The sequence below is a fragment of the Saimiri boliviensis genome, chromosome 6, assembly GCF_048565385.1.
Source record: "Saimiri boliviensis isolate mSaiBol1 chromosome 6, mSaiBol1.pri, whole genome shotgun sequence".
In the NCBI taxonomy this organism is placed as follows: Eukaryota; Metazoa; Chordata; class Mammalia; order Primates; family Cebidae; genus Saimiri; species Saimiri boliviensis.
The window spans coordinates 60,535,866-60,563,843 of record NC_133454.1 but is presented as its reverse complement, the minus strand read 5'-3'; the positions used below and the strand labels follow the sequence as shown (position 1 = coordinate 60,563,843).

Sequence of the window (27,978 nt, the reverse complement as noted above, 5' to 3'; positions counted from 1 at the left end):
ACAGAGGTACTCCTCATCAAGAAACTGGGTTCCCACCAGGTAAACATGGAGGGTGGAGGGCATTCTAGGCAGAGAGAACCCGTGTGGATAAGCAGAGAGGCACAAAGGGGTACAGAAGCCCAAAATCCTGCCGGGAAAGGCAGATGGTTCTGCGATCTGGCAATTCCAAAGAAAGCAGAAACTGTCAGGGTCTGGGAGGAGACAAGAGGCCCGGGGGTCACTTTCAGGCTGACCCCACTGTGCCTAGCACTGGGTACTACACACAGTCGATGCTTCATAAATGTGTTTTTATTGTAGATTGTCATTTCTAGGAAGTAAGGGCTGGGATAAGCAATTTATTCTTATAAAGCTCCAGGCAGTGCCACATACTGAGATGCATTTATTAAAGTCTTTTGATGAGAGAGTGGGAAGGAGAGAGAACAGGATAGTGAGGAGGGTGAGCTGAAGGAGGGGTTGCCCATCCTCACCTCCACAGCCTCCCTAATGCCCAGGATCAAAGCACAGGGTCTAAGAGGGGAAGGTAGACAGGAGCCATGGAAGAGAAAGCAAAATGCGCAGGGATGTCCTGAGTTACCATCTGGGGTCAAGCTTGCCTAACATTTCCCTTAATATTCCCAGCAACCCTGCGGGGTAAGATCATTATTATTCTTTAACAGATGGAGAAACTAAGGCTATGACATGGTTATAGCTGGTCAGAGGGAGGAAGTGGGAGAGCAGGTGTTTGAGCTCAAATTCAGTGTCCCTCCATTGTACCATCTTCCCCCAGATGCTGTGGTCCTTGCCCAGACCAAAGGGCAAACTGGGGAAGGGGAAGAAAGAGAGGGCACTAGTAGGGGAAACTCAGCTTCATGTCCCAGGAATACTCCTGCTATGGTTTGAACATTTGTCTCTTCCAAAACTCACATTGAAATTTAATTGTCAGTATGACTGTATTGGAAGGCAGGGTCTTTAAGAGGTGTTTAGGTCATGAGTGTGCCACCTTTATCATGGGAGTGGGTTTGTTATTGCAGGAGTGGGTCCCAGTCCCTCTCGCTGTCTGGTTCTGCCCCTCTCTTTTGTCCTTCTACCATGTGATGCCTCCCACCATGTTATGATACAGCAGGAAGGTCCCTGCCAGATGCCAACATCTTAATCCTGGACTTCCCAGCCTCTAGAACTGTGAGAAATTAATTCCTGTTTATTATAAATTGCCCTATCTCAAGTATTCTGTTATAGCAGCATAAAACAGACTAAAACACCTTCTGTCTGTTCGGCCTGTTCCCTGGAAATCTCTTGGGGAAACCCCAGGAACTGGTGAAGTTCTTTTTCCTAGGGTCTGGGGTCCACAGTAGCCTCCTATCTCCTTTCCACCTTGGTTTCTTGCTCCAATCTTCTTCTACATTTTGCATCTAGAAAGATAGCATTCACTCTAAAAAAAAAAAAAAACCAACCCTGGGACTTTCCCAGGCCTTGGCATCACTTCCCTCCAAGTAGTTGGTAGTCCTGGGTTCTAGTCCAGCCTGAATTTCAGTTTCCCCACTCAGTACTGAGAAACTCAGTGACAAATAAGGCTCAGCAGCATATGAGCCTCTCCTTCACTCTTCAAACTTCTTTTCCTGTTGCCCCCGACCCCATCCCTCAAAACCCAGGGTTCCCCTTCTCCTGGTGAGTCAGCAGCAGCCTTAGCCTACCCATCATAGGTCCCCAGAAGTCCCAGGATAAACCATCCAAATGGGAGCAGGCTAGAACCAGGGCCTCTGTACAACCCGGTTGGGGCATGCTGGTCAGGGGATTTGCAGAGGCAGCACCATTCCTGATTCGAAGCCAAGTCCAACTGCATCATTTGAGAGAGACCTCCAAGTGCAGTGGAAAGCACACAGTCATTGGAGTCATGTAGACCCAAGTCTGAATCCCAGTGGCTCTGCTGTCTAGCAGTGGAATCTTGAATGTGTTGCCTGGCCTTCTGAGCTCCAGTCCCTGGGTCATCCTGACTCAAGGCTGGTAGAGGGTGACCACAGATAGTGTCTGTGAAGCACTTGGCACAGGACTGCCACACAGCAGAAACTATTCTCTGATGCCTCCTAGACGAGTGTATTCCTAACGTATAACACTTGACAGTCATGGGGATCACACTGTATAAGGGAGGAGGAGGTGCTGTTCATGCTCAGCCAGTCACCAAGGCTGAGTAGTTTCAGGATAAAACAAACACACCTTCCAGCATGGAAGGGCTCCCCTAGGGAGAGACCCAGAGGGGTTGCTTTAATTTGATACACTTTTTTTAAAAATTGGGTTTAAAATTATAAAACAGCAACAGTGAACTCCTGCCTCTGCAGGCACGTGGTCCCAGGTGGGGAGCCGTGGCATTAATTAAATTTACCCAACTTCCCCCATGAGACCAGGCGGTCCCAAGCCCAGACACCACCACCCCTCTTGTGGCCTTCTGCACAGGAAGTGGGTCCTCACAAGTCCCAGCCTGGAAAAAGATCCACTTTGTAGACCAGTCTTGCAAGCACCCCACCCTCCCCCAGATGCCCACCCCAACCTAGCCTAATTCAGTCCTAAGTATTCCTAAGGTGCTTTCCAATTTCCCGCTGTAATAAATGGCACAGAATGCAAATGGAGGTGGATGTGGGACACAGATGTTTGCACTAATTTAATTGAGGGAACACCTTGGATTAAACACTTTGCAAAACACTCACAAATAGGTTCAGTGCATTTGGTAATGAAAAGCCTCCCAGCCCCCTGGCACTTTGCTGAGGCTGCCTGGGGCTGAGAGTGGGAGGGCATGGGAAGAGAGGCCCAGAACAGGCAAGAGACAAGATGCCTCCAACTCAGGGGGAAGGCAAGGGAGCCAAGTCCCTGGGAGGGCTTACAGCAGATTCTCCACCAGCTGGGGCCAACCCCACCAAGAGACAGATCTGGAAGGGTTGGGGATTAGGGTAGGCAGTGTCTGCATCCCCAGGTGGGGAACTGCTTACCTCTAAAGCAGGCGTCCCCAAACTACGGGCCCGCAGGCCGCATGCGGCCCCTTGAGGCCATTTATCTGGCCCCCCGCCGCACTTCCGGAAGGGGCACCTTTCACTGGTGGTCAGTGAGAGGAGCACAGTATGTGGCGGCCCTCCAACGGTCTGAGGGACAGTGAACTGGCCCCCTGTGTAAAAAGTCTGGGGACGCCTGCTCTAGAGGTCAGCAGCAGGCAGATGCCTCTCCATCCTCAGGTCTATCCCCAGACCCTGTGACCCCAAGGAAGATCAGCCTCGCTGACATTTGGAGCATGAGGTTGGCTGGGAAATATCTCAGAAATGTAGGGGGGATTTGCATAGCATTACTGATCTTTCTGCAGCTTCTTCTTCCTCGCCTTCCCCTGTAGCTCAGGGTGCTTCAGAAGCTCCAATCGTGAAAGCTCCAACCCCTCCGTTCACCTTTCATCCTTCCATCCATTTATCCACTTGGCTCTGGGGCTCCAGCTGTGAGTGAAGCCCAGTATCTGCCCTGGCAGTGCACACTGGGAAGGGAGGCAGGCACTGAGTCCCAGGTACACTGTGATAGACTGCCTCATGGCAGCAAGCTTGGTAACCTGGGTGCCTGGAAACAATGCAGCAACTACAGCACAAGAGGTGAAAAGACCAGTGGGGAAAAGGGTGCAAAGCACCCCTGGCAGAGGGAATGGCATATGCAAAGATAACGAGGCATGGAGTCCAGGCAATAGCAGAGACTCAGGAAGGCCATTTCCATGGGCCCACTTGGGGGACAGGTGGCTTAACTGAAGATGGTCCACTTTGCCAGACTCACCCTCCCACCCCAGGGACGGTCCACCAGGAAAGGGAGAGGGCAGAGGGCTCTGGGTCGAGCCTCCAGGCCCCGAAAACTCCCACTATTGGCCAAATCTAGAAGCAGTTCCTATAATAATTGCTCTGCAAGTCCCAGAGTTCAAATCAGGCCTGGATGATTTTACATTCCTGAAAAGAGAATCCCTAATTTTCAAACACGGTGATCACTTCAAGGGTAATAACCATTATAGTAATAACCTCTTATATGTATGCAGTGCTTTATAGTTTATAAAACACTTTCACATATCTCTTTTAATCCTCCACCAACGACCCTTCGAGAAAGAATAGGAAATATTATTATTCTTGCTTTCTAGATGAGAAAATTAAATCCCAAGTTCCCGGCTAAGTAAATAACAGAACCCAAGTCTGTCTGACACCAAAATGCAAACTTGTTCAATCCTTCACATATGTACTGCATTCACCAAGCATTTATTGAGCACCTACTGTGTACCTAGAAACACTACAGGCCTAGCAAAGCATGATGGGGATGTTAGTATGATTACAAGCCTAGGCAAAGAGACAGACCATGGACAGATGTGCCCCAACAATGAGCAACAAGCAGAGCATGAAAACTCACGAGCCAAGAAGGACGCAAAGCCACTCTCCTGAAAGACTGCCTCTCTCTCTCTCTCTCTCTCTCTCTCTCTCACACACACACACACACACACACACACACACACACACACATACGTGACCCTCCCTCCTCCCACCCCTGGCCCACATTGCCCAGGAAGACCTGAGCCATTTCCCCTGGGCTGCCCCATCCCCAGCATGGAATGCCAACTCCTCCATCCCTGACGTCCCCCACCAGCTGGGCAGCAGTCCAGAACCAGTAGCCAGAGGTCACCCTGCAGCGCTTGTGCACCACTCAGGCCCCCAACACATGCAGACACACACAGGCAGGTATACACGGGCATCCCAGCACAGCCATGAGCCCTGGAGTCATGGGGAGTGAGAACAGGGCAACTCCCAGGGCAGCTTAAGTTCCAGTAAGGATGGATGGGAGAAAGGGAGGGAGGGGACATGGGGAGAGGAGACTAGGAAGCATAGGAGTGTTTACCTCTCTACAGGTAGATGCTCTTGGGTCCCCAAGTGGGCCCGGTTAGGGGGACCCAATTACAGACCAACACTGCCTTGCCCTATGATGACAACAGGGAAGCCTCAGTTCCCTCTGCAAAAATAGTTCCCACCTCACATGTGAGCATGTGTGAAATGAGACCGTGACACGCCAAGCACAGGGTCTCCACGTGGACAGGGAACCACAGATGAAGTGCCCCTCCTCACCCTGTGATATGAATGTAATGAATGGATGGGCTGCTACCTCTGCATGGCCTCGGCAGAAATCGGTCTCCTGCCCCACACCCCCACCTTCACCGTCCATCCTGGAGCTTGGGGGGCTTAACTGGAGAGTGCCTCTCCATCACTCCACCATCTTCTCCTTGAATCACACATTCATCCTTTCTCTTCATTAACCTTGTAGGGTGCCAGTTATGGCCAGGAATGATTACAAGGTACTGGGATTGAAAGAAGAATGGGGTTCAATTGTTCACTTGGATAGACAGACTAATAATTACGTTGGAGTCTTATGATGGTCTACAGGCAAAAGAATGCAGCAGCATAGGGATGGGGGAGGCAGGAAGGCCTGCAAGGAGGAAGCCACAGAGGAGATAAATGAGCCAGGGGTGCCCAGGCTGAGGTTAGTCCAGTTAAGCAGCATGTGCAAAGGCACCGAGGCATGAACGTATACAGAGTATTTGTTGGAGGAGATTGAGCAACCTGGCATACTTGGGGTATCAGCTGTAGGAGTGCGTGTGCACCTTACTGTCTGTACTTACAGGGATGGGGAGCAGCTAGGGCATGAGAGATGAAGTTAGAAAAGTAGACCAGGGTTGAATTGTGAAGCCCATGGTCAGCCAGTCCAAGGAAGCCGAACTTCAACCTGTGGATAGCAAAGAACCACTAGGGGTGGTCCAGCATGGGGATGGCATGGACACATGTCACAGCAGCATTAATTAGGCTCCAGCTATCGCAAGCACAGCACTAGGCTCCTCCAGACACAGGAGGCTCTCCTTGGCTGGCTCTGATGATAAATGAATCTAAAAAGGTATTTTCCTCTTTGATTCATGCAAGTATCCCTGGAGAAATGGCTAGCTTTGGAGCAATTTTTCCTCTCTGAAGAGCCAGTCTAGCTGGCTAACTGCGAATGAAAGAGGAGGGGATCCTATACCATCACCAGCCCTCACAGCCAGGGACACTGGGAGCAGCACTTGGAAATCCTTCAGAACCTCCTTATAAGCCTCCTGGTTCTCTCTTCTAGGATTTGAGAAGAACCTGAGAATGAGTAATGGTGGAAGTGACAGGAACCACAGAGAAAGAAAAAAGAAGGAAATTCTTTCAGGCTAGACGGGGATTTACAATTGCATTTCTGTGGATAAAGAAAGGAGATTTGGGTGGTGGCAGCAACCTTGGAGCTTCCAAACTCTGCTCAAAGCCTCCTGCTCTGCTCACAGCAGGAAAGGGTCTCTCTCTCCACCCCTTCTCTCTCCTCTCTCCCATCCCTCCTTCCCAGCTACTCTCCAGAAAGGTTTACGGAGAAGACTCCAAATAGCCCCTTCTCCTGCAGGCATAGTCACACCAACTGAAAGGAGATTTAATTAGCAAAATCTCGTTAGGCAAACGAAATTATCCGTAAGACAATACTCTTCTGGACAGGGGGTATGATTAAACAAAGCCATTAATTGAGAGAGTCGCCTTGGCAGCTCCCCGATGCGTTCATCTCTGGGCAGGCTCCACTCTGCCTCCTTGGGCCAGGGGAACAGACTCTGCCTCCTTTCCTGCCCGGTCCACCCCCTCCCCACTCCATCTCACTCTTCCGGGGCGCCTCCAGTTGGGGCTGCAGACCTCGGCATCTCATCAATCGGCCTCTCTGCCGCCAGATTCCTGCTAAAGTGCCTTGATTGCATAATGCCTATTTGCATAATGTAAATTGCAATCTCCTAGCTCAGGAGGCAGGAATCACAGAACAGCCATTATTTTTTACCACTCCACAAAAATTCTACATTTAGAAAGCAGATTTGCAGCTCAGAAAGCCTAAATCTGAATCCCCCAGAAATGCCATTAAATCACACCAATTAAGCCGGACCAACGAAAAGCCCCTGTCACTGCTCTCTGCACACTCAAGGACTCCCAGCCTAGATGGAGGCCATGAGAACCGGGAGGCTGGGGCCACGGGGCTGGAAGCAAAGCCAGAAGAGGCAGGAAGTTCTGTCTTATAAACCTTAGCACACACTCTTTGAGCATAGGTTTCATCAAGATCTGGCTGAGTGGGGTGGAACGAGCCTGCTGTTCATTGCCTGATTTCTTGTGGGCACACTGTCTGCCTGTAGACGCAATCTACGGAGGATAAAGAGTATGTAAAGAAGAAACCTCCACCTTTCGCAAAGGTAATGGGAAGATCCAAAGTGTTGCACATGGGTAAAACATCCGCCCTTTTAGTGGTTTTTAAATAACCTTTTCTCTCTCCTTTCAAGTCCCCTCCAGCCAACTGAAAGAAAAAATGAAGACAAACCCTACTCAGGCCCTACTGGGCTGGCAGGATGCTGAGCTCTTTTTGACAGCTGTTTCCTTAGGGGTCACTGGGGCGAGGGGTGAGTCACAAGGCCTTTGGAAAGGGGGCATTCCCTTAGACAGCCAGCCAGGATGCCAGCTTCTCTGCAGCAGTATGCCTGGCTAGTGTTTTGCCTCTATTGCTCATTCAATATTCATTTGTCAAAGGGCAAGATGCTAATGTGTATTATTAAAATATCAATAGTTTATGAGTGAACTTTTATGGAGACTATAGTTAAAGCCAAGAAGATTCTTGACTGTCTCTGTCAGAAGCAATGGAAAGGAATAGCTTTTCTTTCCAACTCCACTTTTTATTTATTTACTGGGTGAGTGGATGGCTGAACCCTTAGTGAGTACCTATTGTGTGCCAAGAATGTCTCTAGATACATGCACATGCAGGATTTCATTGAGCTCTCATAGCAGTCCTGGGAAGTACATACAATCCCATTTCCATTCCAGAGAAGAAGAATCCAAAGGCCAGAGGGACGTGCCCGGGATCACAAGGATGCTAAGGCTGGGCTTCAAACCTGAGCTTTGTACTTCAAATCCAACATTCTTCTCCCAAGCTGAAGCCTTGAAAACCTAAATGATCTTTATGTTTGTATGAGTCTGTTTCCTTCATGTGCCCAAATTAAATGTTACTTTCCTGACCTCAGTTTCACAAAAGGGGACAGAACAGGAAATCATTTCATACGTTCACCTAGACTCAACTCCGTAAAGTACACCCACTGAGATATATCTAAACAAGTTCTCCAAGTCTTATCTGCACATTTAGAATCTTAGAGATGAAGGTAACATTGGGAATTTTACAGAGAAGTAAACTGAGGCTCTTAGTGTCATACAAGAAAGTAGTGTAAGCCTCAAGAATAGAAAGTCCTAAGTTGAATTTCAACTCTGCTACTTCCTAGGGTATTCCCCTTGTTCTCTGAGCCTCCTCTTCTTGTCTGTAATAGAGGTAATAACAGCATCCCATAACATAGTGTGAGAGTTCAGTGAGAAAATGTACCCTAAGTGTTTGCATAATGCCTAGCATGTAGTAAGTGCCCAGTAAGTGTTCATTACTATTAATCATTAATGTTAAGCTGATGTGGAAGAACCTAAGACTCTCCCTCCAAACTCCAGCACTTTTTATCAAAACCGAGTCCACTCACCCCTCTCATTCCTGCCCCCTCCCCTTTGGTGTTAGCCTTCTCAGATCTCTGCCCTTTGGGGATATGGGCTTGTTCTGTTTCTACTCTTTGGTTGCTTGTGTTTTTTCTCTATCCCCTTAAGTCACAGCAAGGCACCCAGGGCACTTAGATCCTCTTCCAAGATTTAGCTGCATCTGGGTCAGAAAAATGGCAAAGGAAAGAGACTTGAAGAGCAGAGCATCCCCAGGACAAAGTATGTGGCAGAGGGGAAGGGAGGAGAGCAGGGGACATGAGGTCAGGGAGGAAGGGCTGCCCAGAATTCCCCAGCTACAGCACAGCCTGTTGTAGCATCTTAAATCCTGATCCTTGTGTGAAACCTACCCCAGCTTGGATGTCTACAGGGATGGAGGTACACGGAGCCCTGAATGTGAAAGAAGGGCTCAAGGCTTGTGGAGTCCTGGCTCACAGTCTAAGACTCCTCCATACCTGACACTTGAAGCTGTGAGTTGCAGACTCAACTCACTCTGCCTGAGATGGACCCCGAGGTGGAAGATTTTACCAGCTGCAGGACTTGCTAACACCAGCATGGCCTGCCCAGGAAGGACTCCTTGCCTCATCTCCAGGGGCCCTTTCAACTCAAACATTCTGTGAATCAAGGGACAGTTGAATTTATCTAAAGCAGGGGTTCTTTAGGCTGTCTTTCCAGGGGAAACAAATCCCCCCAAAGAAGGGGTCCTTTTATTCTTTCTGGGAAATTGATGAGGCTGTGCCGTGCCAAACCACTAACTTGATGAGTACCAATTGTGGTATGCTGTGTTCTCTAAAGATGATTGCAACAAGATACATCCTATTCCTCACACTATTCTTTCAATGTGTTGTTGATACTCCTTGGAGAGATGGAGGAGAGGGTGTTTATATTCCCTTCTCTTAAACCTAGGTGGACCTTTGCAACTGCCCCAGGTGAGAGAATGCAGTGGCTGTGATGCTGCTTGTCTTCGAAGGGCAGGTTATAAAAGGCAACACAGCATCCACTTGGCTTTTGCTCTCTCTTGGATGCTCACCCTTGGAATCAGGCTGCCATATTGTGAGGAAGTTCAGGCCACATGGAGCTGTCCCATGGATCTGGCCAAGACAGTCCGGCCAACCTCTCAGCCAACAGCTAGCATCAAAGCCCAGAATGGCGAGGGAGTGAGCCTTTGGATGATTGCAGCATCTAGCTTTTGAGCTGCTTCCACTGAGATTCCATGGTGGCGCCTGGTAGCACAGAGACAAGCTGCCCCACCATGCCCTGTCTGAATTCCTGACCAGAAGAACAAATGATATTAAGCCATTCTGTATTGGGTGATTTGTTACATAGCCTGGAAATGGGATGCCATTAGAATTAACTGGGAATATTTGCTGTTTCCCTCTCAAATCCAGCCCTCACTGGCCTTGTCTCTGAAACTTCAGACTTTTAGGCTCTTCCCTCCTCAACTAGCCCCTGTCACTCTCAGCCCGCCTCCCCTTCTCCTCTTCTTCCTTTCCCTCCGAAAGGCAGGATCCCCATGCCTGAGGCTGCCCTGGTAAACCACTCCCTGAAAGATCATTTGAATCTTCCCATTTCAGAGCCCTGGGACCTGAAGAAACCTGCAGGCCCAAGACTGTGTCCCTGCCAGGGAGCTTTCCTGGGGTGTGGTGGCCAGAGCCGAAGCCGAGGTGCCCTGCTGCCCTCAGAGATGGGGAAAATGTGCAGGCCTATTTCCCCCACACTCTCAGCTCTCATTAAGGTTCACGCTCAGCTTGCTCCTCATACTTGACTTGACTTATGAGGTTCCTCTAACCTCCGATGCGAGGAGACATCGATTCTCACAAAGGTCATTATCTTCTAGTCAGCCCCTCCGCCCACCCCCACCCCACCTCCTAGTCAGGCTTTCCTGGAACAGGATGGAGGGAGGCACCCTTTCCCCCAACCCCCAGACTGGATATCCGACTGCTCCGGAGCAGGGCTGCAGAGGAGGTGCCCTGGGAGCCCAGGCCCGTCAATCACACAGGCGACCGGCACTGAATCGCAGGCCATTAGGCGGGAGGGCCGGCGCCCTGCTCACTCACCGGGCAGCCATCGGCAGGATGTTAGCCGATCGCAGGGCGGCCATTCTTATGATTTATTCAAATACTCATTACAGTCAATCTATTTTTACACAGAGGTGAAGATGTGCGCTGATAACGGTTAATCATTTATAATTCCATGGACTGGTTGGAAGCCAATGTACTATCAAAGTCGCCGCTGCAGCAGCTCAGCCTCAGGTAGCCCCAGAAGCAGGGTGGGGAAGCTACGTGGGCCCAGGGCAACCCAGTCATCCAGGTAACTTTCACTAAAGAGCGACGAGGCTGAGGGTACAGTGGGCAGACCAAGAAGTAGGAATTCCAGACTTCACCCACCAGGAGCTCATGGCCTCGCTGGAGAGGGCATGGTAAAGTGACAGCCAGAGGTGGAGACAGATGCTGGGGACAGAGGCAAGGACGGCGTGTGTGAATGCTGCGGAATTTCAGGAGGGGGAGCAATCACTTCCAGCTGGCATTACCAAGGAAGGCTCCACGAAGGAGGCTGAACTTAGGCCAGATCCCACAGGTGGGTAGACTTTTGCCAAGTGGGGAGAACCAATATGAGCAAATTAGCCTAAGTAAGAGGTCGAGTTATTACTGGGCTGATGGAAGGAGCGGTCAGCAGCATTTCCTTTTTCCTCCCTCACACGTCCCCAGAAATAACCAGATGTAAGAGCAAGGGCAGGATATAAACTTGCCCAGTTTGAGAACTGATGTTGCCACTTCCTCCTCTTGCTGCCTCCCAAGCTTAGCCCACAGGCAAGAGTGGCTGGGGTCTGGGTCGGCCTTGCAGACTCAAGAGCTTCCTTCTCCAGCACTCGTGACACATGTAGCACATCAAGTCTACCTTAATGCACAATCAATATAGTCTAATTAAATAGGATGTCATATTACAGGGCCTCTTTGTCACATTCAGACATAATCTAATTAGAGCTCCACTGTATTTTACATTCTGACTAGCTCATTGTTGAGTGTTTCTCTTGCACAATGCATGGCTGTTAAAGATCAGGTTCAGGGCTGGTCTTTAACCCATAACCTTATTGAGTCAGCATGGAAAATGCCAATCAAACTTACTTACAGTTCACAGCCCCTTTTCTGGTGAGCGGCATGGAGGACAGAAAGCCTCAGAAGTCCTGCTCCAGACTTCACCTGCCAATGAAAGAAAACATCTTTATAGACTATGTTAGATGCTGCGGAAGTAAAAGCCAGGGTGGGGATGGGGGTAAAATCCCCAATCCAGGTGGATTTGGCTCAGGAAAAAGGCCAGGGCTGGCAGACGTGTGCCTGCAGTGCTGAGTGAGAAGGCTTCCTAGCAAGGGACTCCTGGTGCAAAACCATTATTGTTTAGAGAGCTAACCAGGGCAGAGTGAGAGGATCATGCCCTCCTCCACCTGCTTGGTGCCTCCACTTGTTAGGACTTGTATCCCCTTCCCTATAGAACTACCAGAAGGAAAAAAAGGCTCGTGGCTGTCAAGTGCCCTCAGCTGACCAAGGCAATAATTATTTACTGTTGCCTCCTGCCTGTTGGAAGACCCCACGGAGGCGAACAGAGCAGAAGGGCCCCTGTGAAACTTTGCAATCTAGACAGGGAAGGCTGCAAAAAAACCAAGCAAACAACAACACTGACCCTGTTGTCTACTGCAGAAATATGAAAGTCTTACTGCAGAAATATGAAAGTCTTGCTGCAGGAGAGAACTTGCAAGTAAAGGTGAAGAGTCCAATAGGGCAGGAAGAAAAATGTGCATGGAGAAGAATAATGGGACAAGACTGGAAAGATAAAAAATCTGAGTGCTTTTAATTCTTTCTGGGATAAAACATTTTTTGTAAAAATAAAAACAGTCAACACATATTTATCAGTTGTCTGCTCTGTGATCTACATATGCTGAAGCAGCAGAAATAAAATCCATGGGTCCTGTTATAAAAGCACTACCTCCACATCTCTGGAGAAGGGAGATCACCCATATAAAAGAACACCCAATAAGGCCACACTGTATATGATGTTGTGCTAAAGTGTGTAGAAGTGATGCCTATTCTCTCTCATCAGAGACACAATGTCTGCAAGAGTTGGAGACTCCAGGGAGTTTTCATGAGGAGGTGGAATTTGAATAGGGTCTTGGCAGACTGGACAGAGAAGAATTGACTGGTGGGAGGGAGGAAGAGGGCATTCCAAAGAAAGGGGCTATCTGAGCAAGGGCCAGGAGCAGGAGAGCATGGAGGGTCCTGGGATGACACAGAGACTGGTCTGCCTGAAAGACACTAGAGGAGAGGGTAATGCCAGCTCAGCAAGGTGGGGCCAGAGCATCTAGGGGTTTTGGTGTCAGGTAATAGAGGGCAGGCTGGCCTGTGGGCTCACAGAGACATTGAAGTTTGAAGTTTGTTCATTCAACAAGGACTTGACATAGTGTGAAGCCTTACATGTCCTGGGCCTCTTTCGTACCTTCCCTTTAATTAAGATGAGCAAGTCTTTTTGGAAGAAGGTGGAATTTTAGTTAGGATTCAGGCATGGGGTGTAGTGAGATGTGCTGAGGAAAACAAATTGTCTCTCTTGTTCATGAGGACTTCCTCGAGGCAAAGGCATTTCCTCTGGGGCTGGGGCTGTCTCTTTATACATGCATGATCAACATTTACAGATCATGGAGGCGCCTCAGAGGTAGGACCAGACCACTGGACTGCAAACCACTGAGGAAAAGGACCATGTCTTCTGTATCTTTATATCTCCAGAACCTAGCAGAGTGCCCAGCCTGTGCTGGGTTCTCAGTAAATATCTGCTGAAATGTTGAATGGTGGATTCTGATCATTCCAACCAGAATCCACCACCAGCACCTCAGAACCAACCTGGCTGGCAATGGGTTCCAACTTACATTATTCTAAACTACTTACATATTACTACTGAGCATGATATGAACTCAGCACATGAAGTCTCTAGATTAAATTACATGGAGCTGTATGCTGTATCCCTGTCCTCTGGGACTGTCTGTCTGAGACACCTGTGACTTGAAAGAAGATATGGCAGACTTTCCATGTGCACATGACGCAAGGCTGAGAAAGGTAGCTACTGTGCTGGAGGGATAGATTCAAGATCATCATAAAACTTTTAGCAAGCTAAAATAACAGGCCAAAAGTAAAAAGTCCATTTTTCCTTTACCAGTTTTTATTTCTTGCACAATAACATCCTGACAACTACAAATGAAATAATTGTGAAAAAAAAAATGCCCACAATCTCATTACTCTAAACCATCAGATTAGTGTATCCTACGTCCACATGCAAACCCACTTTTTTTTTACAGACTCTTTTGTAGAAAAGATTTGACAAGAATAAATATACCAATTCCCTCTCTTACATTAAAAAAAACAACAACAACAACAGAATGGGGTGACCCAGTTTGAAAAAAAAAAACAACACCACCTATATTATTTGATTTAAAATCCAAGGTCAATTAAACGAAAGTTGCCAGGTGGAGAAACATAAATACACAAATAAAATAAAATCCAACGTCAAAATGAGTCCAGGGTATGATATTGTTGCCAAACTTACTAAATGTGATTTTAGGTTGCATTAATAGCCGTACAGTACCCAAATGAAGGGTGAATGATCTCCTCCACTCTGAACTTAACAGTTTGTATTAGTCCTATATATAGTTAGAGCATCATATTTTAAGAACTTTGACGATATGAGTAGAAGAGAGAGGTGAGAGAAGATGTCTAGTGGTTAAATTGTGGGTTAGAAGTCTAGTGGTTCAAAGGGTAAGCTCTGGAATCGCACTGACTTGAACCCAAAACTGTCTGACTCCAGGATCTTTACTCTTAACCTCAGTGATATACTGTGCTAGCTAGAGACTTAGCGCCCTCCCCGGAGGGTCAGTTTGGGCAGTCTCAGAGACTGTCAGATGGAGTTTTCTGTATCCCAAGTTTCAATTCTGGCTTGACCATGGGCTAGTTACTTAATGCCCCCATTCCTGTTTTTCATCTGTAAAATAGGGCTAATTTCAACTCCTCCTCTGAGAGTGGTGGTGAGGATTAATGACTTAATATATAATATACAGAAAGGTCCTTAAAATGGTGCCTTACACAAAATAAGCACTCACCAAATGTTAGCTATCTTTGCTATTGTGGCTGTTTTCAGTGTAATTAGGAGACTATGAGGTAGAAGATACAGTAGGAAAAACTAGAGAGGTATCTTCCTTTGTCCCTCTCTAAAATTATCCACTGGTCCTTGCTCTAGTAACTGAAGCAATACAATCCTTCTCCCACATGGTCACCCTCCAAATATTTGAAGAAGCTGTGTGAAATGGGGACTGTGTTGCTCCAGAGGATAGGATCAGGTCTAACTTTAGATGTTAGCGGAAGCCAGTCTGCAGTTCAACATAAGGAGGAATTCTCTGGCAATGAGAACCATCCAGAAATGAACAAGTCTTCCTTGGAAGGTAGTGAACTCCCAACACTGAGAGGAGAATCCTGCACTGGGTGAGAAGCTGCTCAAAGCATGTTTCCCCGATTTGAGTTTCAGCCATCAGTAAAGTGTGGAACAGCATTCAAAGACTGATAGTGTTGACAAACTTACATTTTGAAAAAACATTAATAGTGTCTTCTCTCACTATCATTTCACGGAAAAATTCAACTCCCCAAAGTAAAGAGTGCAAAAATCTCACAATAAAGAGCCAACCTTTGAGAAATAAAGCATCATTCTCTCTCTCTCTGCATTCACACACACACACACACACACACACACACACACACACACAGTGTATATATACACAAGCAGTCTCTACACACTGTTCTTATGTTTCACTCATCACTATGCATCACTGCAAAAGTCCTCCTGGATGCCTGTTGGGGAACCATCCATGTGCCTAATGTTTTATGGCCTTCCAAAGCCAGCCGTCTGTGATACTCACAGGCAAATGATCATGTCAAAGGCTTTCAGCCTTACAATAATGCAACCAGAATTTGAACTCAGGCTTGTCTTATTCATAACGAAAATAAAATGGAATCGTAAATGAGATTGGTGATTCACATTTATAGATGTGAGGGAATTTATGAAATGGTAAATGAGGAGGGAGTTGAATGGTCATGCTTGTTTGGAAAAGAGGTGGGGAGAGGGATAGAAAAAAGCTTCCCATAGGAGGTAGCATGATAGAACTTGTCTCTTCTTCTCAAGGATAGCTGTGCAGGCATCTATGAACAGACCCAGGTAAAAAGGAAGATGAGCTGGGGGTTTAGCAAAGCCATGGGTCTAACACAGAGAGCATCAGACTGAGCGGGGGTGTGGGGAGGGGGTCAGCCAGACATGGGTTCAAGCCCTGACTCTGTTATCAACTTACTGTTTGATCTTGGACAAAGACCTTTAATCACTGTGTGCCTCAGTTTCCTCATCTGCAAAGTGATAGAGCCAGACTACTAGATCTTTAAAATAAAACTCCATCTGACAATCTCTGAGATTGCCCAAACTAACCCTCCAGAGTGGGTGCTAAGTCTCTGGCTAGCACAGTATATCACTGAGGTTAAGAATAAAGATGCTGGAGTCAAACAGTTTCAGGTTCAAGCTAGGGCCCATTATTTACCTAACCTTATCTTCTATGAACCTCAGTTTTCTCATCTTTAAAAGGGTGCTAACTGTAGCACCTTTAAATGAGATGGTGCATGTACAGCATTTTGTGCAATGCCTAGGACATATTAATAACTTAATTTATAAATGGCTGCAAATGAATAGGAAACAGAGAGGTAAATCCAGAAAACTGAGGACTTCTGCATTCATCCTGTTGCCCATGACAAGTTTTCCTATTCTTGCCCAAGCCAGACTTTTGGGATGAGGACCAAATTGTGACAACTCATTCTTGAACACCAAGAGTCTCTCTGGATGCTCCTGTCTCGGCAAAGCCCTATGTAAGCTCACAAGCCAAGCTCCCAAAAGAGAAACAAAACTTGAGTGGAAAAATCTGATTGATATAGGCCATTCCAGGAGCAAACACCTGATGGGCCCCACTCGTCCTTCCAACAGCGTATCCACAGCTCCTGCCATATCTCACTGAGTCCCTGCTCTGTTCCACCCATGCACTCTCATCACCCGACAACGTTTTGCAGTTGCTAATGCTTGTTCAATGAGGTTATCAGTTCAGGCCCTGTGGCCCCTGACCAGCAGACTTTAAATGACACAATAACTGGGTAATTCAATAGATATAATTATCTGGTGCTAACTTCTTGGCTCTGAGATTCTTATGTATCCAGCACTAAGGGTACTGAATAGCCTTCCTCAAAGCCCAATGGGCCTGGATACTAATTCCACAGTGGTCTTCAGCCCCCTGGGCCACAGGTAGTGCTGGGCACCCAGTTGCAAAGGACCTGGAAAGGATCCCTCTCTGACACTCCCTGGGCCCTGCCTGGGCCAAGCCTTAATTCTTGGGCCTGGACCTGTCAGTATAGGTACAAATATGAAATCCTCTAAGGAATATTGGCACAGAATATTAACTGGTAGGTTAATCCTAATATTTATCCCATGTGAGAGAAAGAACTGAATACACATGACCTTTCAGCACCAGGTAGAAGCAAGCAATTTACCCTCCCATCCTGGGATGGAAAGACTCACGTACACTGAGTGATGTGGGCTCACAGAGCTGCTTGATCTCAGCAGAGGTAAACCCTTGAGCATGATGGTGGGCCTGCTCACAGGCGAGCCTCCCTGGCCCCATGGACATCTTCTTGGTGCTAACACACCAAGACCCCAGACTTGCTAGTTCTCCCTCTCAAGCATCACTGCTCTTCTACCCATCCCATTGTCATTAACCCAACTCTCCTTGTCTCCAGCCTCACCCTGTTTTTGCCCATCTGCCCTATCACCCCTGCCCTGGGAATCTTTCTAAAACACAATTTTGATCACGTCTACTTCTCCTTTAATGTCCTTTCATGACTCCTCTTTGACTGGCAGACGTCGCTGACTAGCGGCCCCAAGGTTGACTCTTGCCTGTCCAGCGTTTTTATAAATTCTGCCAATAACCAAACCTTGTGAGATTTCACATTTAGAGATCCAGATTCCTAACTTTTCTCCAGAAACTGTATGACCTAACTATGCCAATTCTGCATCTCCACGTGTTGATCATTGGCTGATGTTGAGTATCAGCCACCTCCTTTTAACTGGGCACGTGTCCTCCTATTTGCCCCATAGACAGAAAACTGGTGTTGCCCTGGAAGTCTCCCCCCTCCACCCCAGTCATGGGGCCAGACACCTGGAGGCTGATTCATGCTGCCTGCTGAGCAGTATCAGATTCAAGGTGATAGCGTGGCGACAGTGGGGGTGTCGCATTATGTTCTCAGCTGTGGCGTACTCAGCTGCAGGCTGGAGGAGGAGGGCCAGGAAATGCCAGCACTGCTCCCACATGGACCCACCAAATGTTCTTCCCTCTCACATGGGCAACTCCTCCACTCCTGGTTGGGGAAGAGCTGGGGAAAGGTCTTACTGCAGTTTTCCAGGAAAGCCAGTGGCCAGGAGGCAGGTGCTGAAGGCCCCCCTTCATTCCAGACACTTTCCCTACCCCCAACTCTGTGGCAGTTGCACCCCCTCCCTTTATTTCCATCCCACTCCTCCTATCAAAGCCCTAACAGCACATATTTTGTTAATTGTACAAACCTAATGGGGGAATGCATTGGCAAAAAAGGGTAATGGCCATCAGACCAGCAATAAAACAAAATTAATGGCCCATAGGAAGAAATCATGTCCACTTAATCCTGGCTCTGAAACTCTAATAGAATAATGGAATACCAACCGAGGGGTTTTTTCCTCTATGCAGATTGCTTACACCATGTTAATCACTTGCAAAGCAGGCCACATACCACTCCGGCTCACATGACCCTCCAGGGAAAGTAGCAGACCAGAAACATTCAGTGCAAGGCTCATTATTGACATGCACCATGCAGCAACACCTTCTCTCCCTCCTCCAGGTGATTCCGGGACAGCTAGTGTGGGGTGTCATTGAGAGCCATCAGATGTGGTGGGCTGGAAAGCAAGACACAAAAGACCTAATAATAGCAAACATTTATTGAGTGCTTACTATGTGCCAGACACTGGGCTTGCTGACCCCCTTCTATGGACTGCATGGCGGCTACCCGTTTCATCCTCTAGAGCTGCATGGTGCAATAAAGTACCCAATGGCCACGTGTGGCTTTTAAAATCAAATTCTAATTAATTAAAATAAAATGAAATGTAAAATTCAGTCATCAGCCTCACTTGCCACATTTCAAGGGCTCAACAGCTCATGTGGCTAGTGGCTGTCATAGCAGACGGCTCAGATGGAGCACATTTCTGTCATTGTGGAAGGTTGTGTAGGATCGAATTGCTCTAGAATGTTGAGGGTATTTTATCTTTTTCATTTAACTAATTTTGAAATAAGGAGGGGAGGCCGAGTGAGGTGGCTCACGCCTGTAATCCCAACACTTAGGGAGGCCGAGGCAGGTAAATCATGAGGTCAGGTGTTTGAGACCAGCCTGACCAACATGGTGAAACCCTGCGTCTACTAAAAATTTTTAAAAAATTAGCTGGGCATGGTGGCACCCGCCTATAATCCCATCTACTTGGGAGGCTGAGGCAGGAGAATCACTTGAACCTGAAAGGTGAAGGTTGCAGTGAGCCAAGATCGTGCCACTGCACTTCAGCCTGGGCAACAGAGCAAGACTCTGTCTCTAAAAAAAAAAAGAAAAAAAAAGGAGGAGAGAGGTGCTGTACACTACCCAAGGTCATGCCATGCCGCTGATACATTGCTGAGCCACTACCTCCAGCCAGGACCAGCAGTGGAGGCAGCAGGGGGCCTCCTGAGCCTTTTGGGTAGTAGAAAGTCTCTTCTGTTTTCTGTGGCTCCTCCGGGGCTCTCTGAGAAAGTGTCTTTTGTAGCATGTGCTACAGACCCAGTGAGGTCAGTAGATGCACAAAAAGTGTTAATGAAGAAAATTCATATAGACTGAAGGGACATCAGAGAATAATTCAGACTCCTTAAAAACGTGCCTCCACTTTTTATGTACTATACACCCAAAGAAAGTGAAAGTGGTGACTAAAGCAGTTACTTGTACACTTGTGTTCATAGCAGCTTTATTCACAGCAGCCAAAAGTGGGAGTAACCCAGTGTCCACCAACAGACGAATGGACAGACACAATGTGGCATGCATGCATCTGCATGCAATGGAATATGACTCAGCCTTAAGAAGGAAGGAAGTTCCCACACATGCTACAACATGGGTGAACCTCAAGGACACTATTCTAGGTGACAGAAGCCAGTCACAAAAAGACAAATACTATATGGTTCTACTTGTATGAGGTACTGAGAGTGTCAAACTCACAGAGATAGAAAGTGACTAGTGGTTTCCAGAGGCTGGGGCAGAGGATGAGGGACTGGGGAGCTGTTGCTTAATGAGTTTGAAGTTTCAGTTTTGCAGGAGGAAAGGAGTTCTGTGGATGGATGCCAGTGATGGTTGCACAACAAGGTGAATGTCCTTAATGTCACCAAACACTAAGGCTCATTACTGACATGCACCATCTAGCAACCCCTTCCTCCTTCTCCCAGTTGACTCTGGAACAGCCATCGAGGTGTATTATTGAGAGCTCTCAGGGGTGCTTAAAACTGCTTAAGATGGCAAATTGCATGTGATGTATGTTTTATCACAATTAAAAAATGTGTGTATATGCCACCACAAATGCCTCCCAATTTCTATCAAGAATAATAACGAAAAAGAGCCTGAGGTCTTAAGGAGTAGGGGAAGGAGCAGCTCATCAGTCCAAGGACAGGATGAGGGAACCAAGGACTGACAGAGAAAGCAAGGAACCCAGAGCCTCCCAGCCCTGGCAGGGAGAAGTGGAGAAGTCAGGGGAGGGGCTGCTAGGGAGGAGGGACTACCTTCCTGAGGATGGGAAGGCCGGGCCAGCCTCCAACAGGGAAGGCAACTCCAGAAGGCTGATGCTGGAAAAATGAGCAATGATTTAGAAGTTTATTTTATTTTATTTTATTTTGAGACAGAGTCCCTTTCTGTCACCCAGGCTGGAGTGCAATGGTGTGATCTTGGCTCACTGCAATCTCCAACTCCCGGGTTTAAGCAGTTCTCTTGCCTCAGCCTCCCAAGCAGCTGGGATTATGGATGACTGCCACGCGCCCAGCTCAATTTTTTGTATTTTTAGTAGAGATGGGGTTTCTCCGTGTTGGCCAGGCTGGTCTCAAACTCCTGACCTCAGGTGATCCTGCCCACCTCGACCTCCCAAAGTGCTAGAATTACAGGCATAAGCCACCACACCCGGCCAGGATTAAAAAGAAGAAGAGAAGAAAGAAGAAAGAAGAAGAAGAAGAAAGCCTGATGAGGGAAGGAAAGGAGGGCCAATTAGGAATGTAGTAGTATATCTGCATTCCTAGTTGTACAGTCTAGGAGAATATCCACAGCAATAAAACGATGAGCAGGAAATCTAAAAGAAGAGGGGAATAGGAGGAATAGAAACAGGTGAGAGGATCTGGGCACCTAATGGGATTCAGCAGTGAATGCCTTGGCATGTTGGAAACGGTGTAGACATGACCTAGGAGATGGCCCTCGTCCTCACAGCCTTATGACTCTGTGCACATTGCCTAAGTCTCTGGGCCTCAGTTTCCTCATCTCTTCAACCCAGTGGTTGCACCAGAGCAAGAAGAACCTTAATGTGGTAGGGGTCCACAAATCCCTGAAAATTTTATCCAGAATGGTATTTGTGTGCAAGTTTTTCTGGGGAGAGGTTTACAGATTTTACTAAGATTTCAAGGCTGTCCACATCCCCTGAGAGGTTAAAAGTCAGTGGAGAAGACACTAGGTTTAGCCATTCAGTCAGAAAGTCCTCAAATTCCAAGAAATCTTGGACCAGACACCAATAAATCTTTGGTGATCAAATAAATCCAGATGCTTATTCCTGCCTTGCCTGCAACACAGACGTATTGTAAAAATGAAATGAAATAATTATATACTTTGAAAAGTTAGCATTATGTGTCTTGTGCAAGTAAATACTGCTGTTGTTGATTCATAGGAAGCAAGAGAAATTCTGCAGCAGGCGGGAAGGAGGAGGAAAGAAGCCACTTCTCTGCTTTCCTGAACAAAGGCAGCGTGATAAAGGAATGTGGAGGTGCCACAGGTTGATCCCTGAGCTTTCCTCATTTGGTTGGAAATGAAGCGGCCTTTAATTCCCCTTGTGGAGAAGGGTCTAGCTCAGAAAGAAAAATAAATACAGCCTACCCAGGAGGTGCAGGCAGGGCAGAACACATGTATCCCTTTGTGCTAACAAGTCCTCATTTTGCACCCAGCTTCACTTCAGAGGAAATTTTCAACTGTGTGGCTGAGAAAAGTGACAGTCTGAAGATGCGTCAGGGGAAAATAGCACGGACTGAGGACAGTATTTGGTAGCAGAGAGCCAGCTCCACACTAGAAGCCCTGCATAATGACTAAGCCAGGGTCGCCATTGCCACCATGGGCTGCAACCTCCAGGGGTAAGCCAGCCCAGAGGCAGTCGGGGAGCTGGAGTCTGGGGCAGCCCAGTGCGGAAGTCGGTGCTAGAAGTGGGATGGCTGGACCTGGGCAGACTCCTAGAGATCATCTACCTTGACCTCCTCATTTCACATTTGAAGAAACAGTTCAGAGAGCAGTCGAGGCTTATTTAGAGAAGTCCAGCATTGGAAGCCAGCCAGTAATTCCCTTCATTCATTTAGAAAATGGTTTTTGAGCATTAGATCCTTCACTGGTTTGAGGATCAATGATGAACAACAATTCTAGTTCCCTGCCCTCAAGGAGCCCATGGTCTAATGAGGGGAACAGGCAACCAGTTGTTGGGGAGTTAAGGATGATCTGAAGCTATGTAGATCCTTCCCACCAAGCATTTCAGAACCTTCTAATAACTCCCCTTTGGGGCAGGTACATCCGGAGAGAGGGCCTGTTGGGGGTTAGCCACACTTTCTCAGACCAGTGCTGGAGGGAGTAGAAAGAATTTCGCTATCAAATCCAAGCCAAGCTAACAGTCATTGGCATCTCAGAAAAGGTGCGGTCTAGGCAGCCATCTGAAGACCCCTTGGAGCGGGCACCCAACACCCAGCCTCCGGGGGAGGGATATGATCCCCACTGCAGCAGGTCAGCCACAGGCCTTTCCAAAGGGCACTGGGGCACTTTCCATTTATTATTCCCTAACTTGCCTCAGCGGGGCGGTCCTGAATATTGTTTCATAAATAACTTAGCAGGGCTCCAGCTTGTTTCACTGAAGTTAGGCAGATGTGTATGGTGCTGGCTGATTATGAGGGAATTTGGCTGCACTGACAGGTTCTGGGAGGCTGATTCTCTGCGGAGGGGTGGCTCAGTGAAGACAGATCCCACCTGGATCTGGGATCACAGCAGGATGCTGAAAGAGCATTTGTTTCCAATTGTTCTTAGCCACTAATTTGGCTCTAGGGTATAACACCAATCTGAGAACAAACGGAGTAGGAAAACTGCCTTTCTGAGGGAGGCCTGATTTCACCATAAACGGGGGAGGAGAAGGAGATTTCCTGAGTTCACAGCACAGGCCTCAGCCTCCCAGGCAGGGCCAGCAGCTTCGCTCTCCAACCCAGAGTCACCCTGGTTGCAGGGCCATCTGCCTGCCTCACCTGCTCAGGGCTCCTCCGAGGGGCTGCAGCAGAGGACAGATTACTCTGATGGCAGGTAGATAAAATGGGATCCCTTGCTAGCAGTAACTACCCTGAACAATCTCTCCTGAGCAGCTGACTCTCTCCACCTGGCACCTGCCAGGCGCAGAGCTCACAGGAGGCACAGGCTAGATGGGCTGGCTTGGGCGACTCCTCTGGCACAGAGAGGTCAGGGAAGGCCCTGTTGAGGCAGGACTTGCTCGAAGAGCCCTCTGTTAGACTGCAGGAAGGTCTGCCTGAGAGACACCCATCAGGAGAAGACACAAAGGCAGCTGTGTTTCTGGCTGACTGAAGAGCTAGCACCGTGCAGGGGCAAAGGGGAAAGCTGTGTGAGCAAGGCCGCAGCAGCCGCTGCCTTCTCAAGACTCATGTGCAGGACCGCCAGTAACAAGAGGCCCTTCTTGTTGCTAAATTGCCTTCTTGTGACTTAAAATAACTGAATCAGAGAACCTTCAGTGTGACCCTCTTGAAAGCGAACTAGGAGATACCATGCCTTTACCAACCCTCGTAGCCCTCACTCACAGCCTCCCAGCAGCAATGTCATCGTTTCTAAGCCAAAAATGCCTTCCTCACCAGCATGTGATTTAGCTATTCAATAGTTTCAGAAATCCAACATAGTATAAAAAACTGGAGGACAGAGGACAGCTTTTTTTTTTTTTTTTAAATCTCCTGGCAGTCAAAGTACATGCCATGAAATCTTTGCATTAATGTTTATGAAACTTGTTCAAAAGGAAAACCCTCAGGCTCTTATTGATGGCTTCTTTACTCTGGTTTTACACACATTTCTAACAGACTAAGTTATTTGGTACCTTGGGCCTCAGCTAATTAGAAGTATTAAAAAAGAGCTGGGCTTGGTGGCTCATGCGTGTAATCCTGGCACTTTGGGAGGCCGAGGCAGGTGAATCATTTGGGTCTAGGAGTTTGACACCAGCCTGGCCAACATGGCAAAACTCATCACTACTGAAAATAGAAAAGCTGGCTGGGCATGGTGGTGGGAGCCTATAATCCTAGCTACTCGGGAGGCTGAGGCAGGAGAATCATGTGAACCAGGCAGGTGAGCCAAGATTGCACCATTGCACTCCAGCTTAGGTGACAGAGTAAGAAAGACTTCGTCTCAAAAAAAAAAAAAAAAAAAGAGGAAGGGCTTGGGCTTCCCCAGAAGGTAAACTGAGTCATGGAGAGAACTAAAGGGCAACCCAATGTGTCATTAAGTGACACTCAATCATGTTCCGGATAATTTACTCAAGAAGACAGGGAGGATGTCCACTCATAACGTTTACAGCATCCTCAGGGGACTTGAAGAAGTAAACCATTAGCTGTCTAGCAAACCCCAGATGAGAATCCTTCTTGGTGGTTCCAAGCTGCCCAGCTCTTCCTGTAGGTCGTCTGGTGTTTTCAGAAGCTGCCCGCCTTTACTCCTAGGCTCATTCATTCACTTAACACTCATGGACTCCTCCAGTTGCTGGGTCACCCCAACAATGCAGAAAGCAAGAAGAAGACAGAGATATCTTTTGATGCAACGCGCGTGCGTGCACACACACACACACACACACACACACACATACACACACCAGGAGCACCTATTATACATTAGGTGCTTGACAGATGCACATTGTGCAGATGTTAGAAAAGGCATCGGGAAAGAGCAGAGGCAAGCCAGTCAGATTGTTCTTTAACCCAGTCCCTAGGTAATTAGGTGAGAATTTTTGTGGGAAGGGGCTATAATCATTCAGGGTTCAATGAAAAATATCACATTATGAAAACTTCAAACTGCTCCACCAAGAACAAAAAGACAACATAGCCTCAAGCCGGAAAAAAATGTGGAGAAGATTCGCCCCAGTGCACCTCAGAGAAAGGCTGAAGGAAAGGCATTTGTGTCAGCCCCGGGAAAAATCCCAGCTGGAGGAGAGGAAGGGGTGTGCTGAGGATGAGGAAGGACCCATCACTGTGGCCCCAAGCAGTTGTCACCCCTCTGTTGGGCTCAGCTTTCTCATTCAGACAAGGAACGGTTTGGGGCCATCAGTGTCTAAAGTGCTTCTGGCTTCCAGGTCAACAGGTTCCCAGTTTTGTTCAAGGGCTGATTCTCCTTGTCCCCCTGATTTATTTTCACCGCAGCTATGAAAGGCAGGATTCTCATCAACAGTTCCTCTCCAGGCACCGGCCAATCACCCAAAAACAGGCATTTGATTTCTTCCTAACTGTGTCAGGTCTCTGCCTGAGGTGCACAACCAAGGGAGACAGCCAGTGATTCTTCTTCCCCTCCCCAGCCGGGCAGGGAGTGGGCTATAGGACATGGCACTACTATCATTTTGGGGACAGGAAGTTTTTATGAGACTCACAGAGGATGGTGGGGGAGGAGGAGGGATTCCAGCAATCTACCCTGAAGAATGCAGGTTAATAATTTATATATGCATTTAAAAAAAAAAACCTTCTGAAACAAATTGCATACAAATTGTGTGACATTCGAAGGAAATGTGTCAGTGTTGCTCAGTGAAGCGTAAGAAATATATGCAGCCCATAATAACAAGTTACTTAAACTCAGGGCACTAAATGATTTATTAATTGTCTTCTAATCCTTTCCAGCTACAACTAAAACCAAGAATGTGGCTGTATTTCACATACCGGCTCACAGGCCTCCAACACCAAACAGCGTGTCTGCAGTTAGCTCTCAGGTCCGTTTTTCATTCTGGCCCCCAACTCTGCAGACAGTCCTGGAGCAGGGTGGGCTGCTTAGCGGACTGCTGTTCTCATCAAAGGGGGTAGATGTACCCCAAACACACTGCACTTACCACATGGATGCTACACACCTCATGATCATTTTGCCTAGAGTCTTCATTTGGCTTCCTTTTCCCGTCCACCTCTCCCACTGCCATTAGTACCAAGGTGCCCCTGGGTGGACACTAACCCCTGTAAAACATAGTCCACTGCCTCCTAGATGCCCCAGCGCCAGGCTCACAGCCCCAGAGCCCACTGCAGCAGCAGCTGGGGAACCAATTCGATGGTAAGAATTAGAACAGAGGCCGGGCGCGGTGGCTCAAGCCTGTAATCCCAGCACTTTGGGAGGCCGAGGCGGGTGGATCACGAGGTCAAGAGATCGAGACCATCCTGGTCAACATGGTGAAACCCCGTCTCTACTAAAAACACAAAAAATTAGCTGGGCATGGTGGTGCGTGCCTGTAATTCCATCTACTCAGGAGGTTGAAGCAGGAGAATTGCCTGAACCCAGGAGGCGGAGGTTGCGGTGAGCCGAGATCGTGCCATTGCACTCCAGCCTGGGTAACAAGAGTGAAACTCCGTCTCAAAAAAAAAAAAAAAAAAAAAAAAAAAAAAGAATTAGAACAGAGATGGAAGCAGAACACAACGTTCTGCCCTCTCTCTGGGACACAGTGACCCAGTGGCAAATGTGGGATTTTGTTGTGTCCACTGGTTGGGCTTCCTCCCTGTCCCTAGTGCTACAGATGCTGGCCTTTGAGACTTTGGAGGAATGTCCCCTCTGCTTTTGCAGTCAGAAGTACTGCTTCTGTGGATGGATGGATGGACGGACGGACGGACAGATGGACGGACAGATGGATGGAGAAATAGAACAAGGTCGGATCCTAGGAACAGTGTGGCTGGAGAATGGTAGAAACTGAGTTCGAGAAGTGAAATTTCCCCAGGGCCAACTGCCCCAGTGACCTGCCATTGTTTCCATTTCCCCAGCGTACTCCCTTCCAGCCTTCCCAGCTCACATGGTGCCATCTTCCGCCAGGTACCCAAGTCTGGGGCCATCTCCGATGTTGCCTCTGCCTTCTCCCTCAATCCCACACCCAACGTGTGGGGATTCCATGCCTAAAAAAGACTTCTCAACTCTATCCCTTCCGTCTCCACTGCCACTATATAATTCGGAGCCCAAGGGTTGGAAATCAGCCGCTGTTGGCAGAATGAAGCCCCAGACATTTTTGTGAGATTTGCACAGTGTTTTTGTGCTTTGTTTTCTTTTGCTTTTAAAAAGGTAATATGTAATATGGTTCACACATCAAAAAGTGTAAGAAGGTAAACACTGAAATTTTTCCCTCCCATTCCCATCTTCCACCTGTCCAAGCAAATACAAACATAGATTCTTGTTTTTCCCTTTTTATACACACTTTTTTTTTTTTGCAATTTGGTGGGCTTTTTTTTCTTTTTACACGTATTTTGGAGATCTTTATCAGTACAAAGAGAACTTTCTCATTTCTTTTTTAAATGAATAGTATTCCATTGTCAGGAAATTCCATAATTTAATAAATTGGTCTCCAGTTGATGGATATTTGGGTTCTTTCCAATCTTTTACTATTACAAATAATGTTACAAAGAATATACTTAGACATATGTCATTTCCTATATATACAAGAATGTCTTTAGGATCAATTCTCCAACATGAAATTGCTTGGTCAAAGGCATATGATTTATCATTTTGATGATATTCAAAATGGCCCTTCAAAGGGGTTGTGCAGATTTACACCATAAGACAGTCTATTTCCCTAGGGCCTTGCCAATAGAAAATGATATCAAAATTTTTGGCTTTTTGCCCATTTAAAAGAGAAATGAATAATGGTATCCTGGGATGGTTTTAATTTGCATTTCTCTTACTATGTGCAAGGTTGAACATTCTCTCATATGTTAAAAGCTATTTGTATTTTCTTTTCTGTGAAGTCTGTTCACATTCATTGTCCATTG

At 47.5% G+C, this 27,978-nt stretch overlaps 1 protein-coding gene across 5 annotated transcripts in view; it reads right to left on the bottom strand.

Moving 5' to 3' along the window:
* Positions 1-27,978, bottom strand: part of PKNOX2 (PBX/knotted 1 homeobox 2) — a 269,623-nt gene that overhangs the window by 186,707 nt on the left and 54,938 nt on the right. For all 5 annotated transcript variants that reach the window (XM_039470683.2, XM_039470684.2, XM_074400798.1 and 2 more), the window contains exon 2: positions 11,706-11,776. The gene's annotated coding sequence lies outside the window, so the exon portion shown is untranslated. The remainder of the gene's footprint in view (positions 1-11,705; positions 11,777-27,978) is intronic.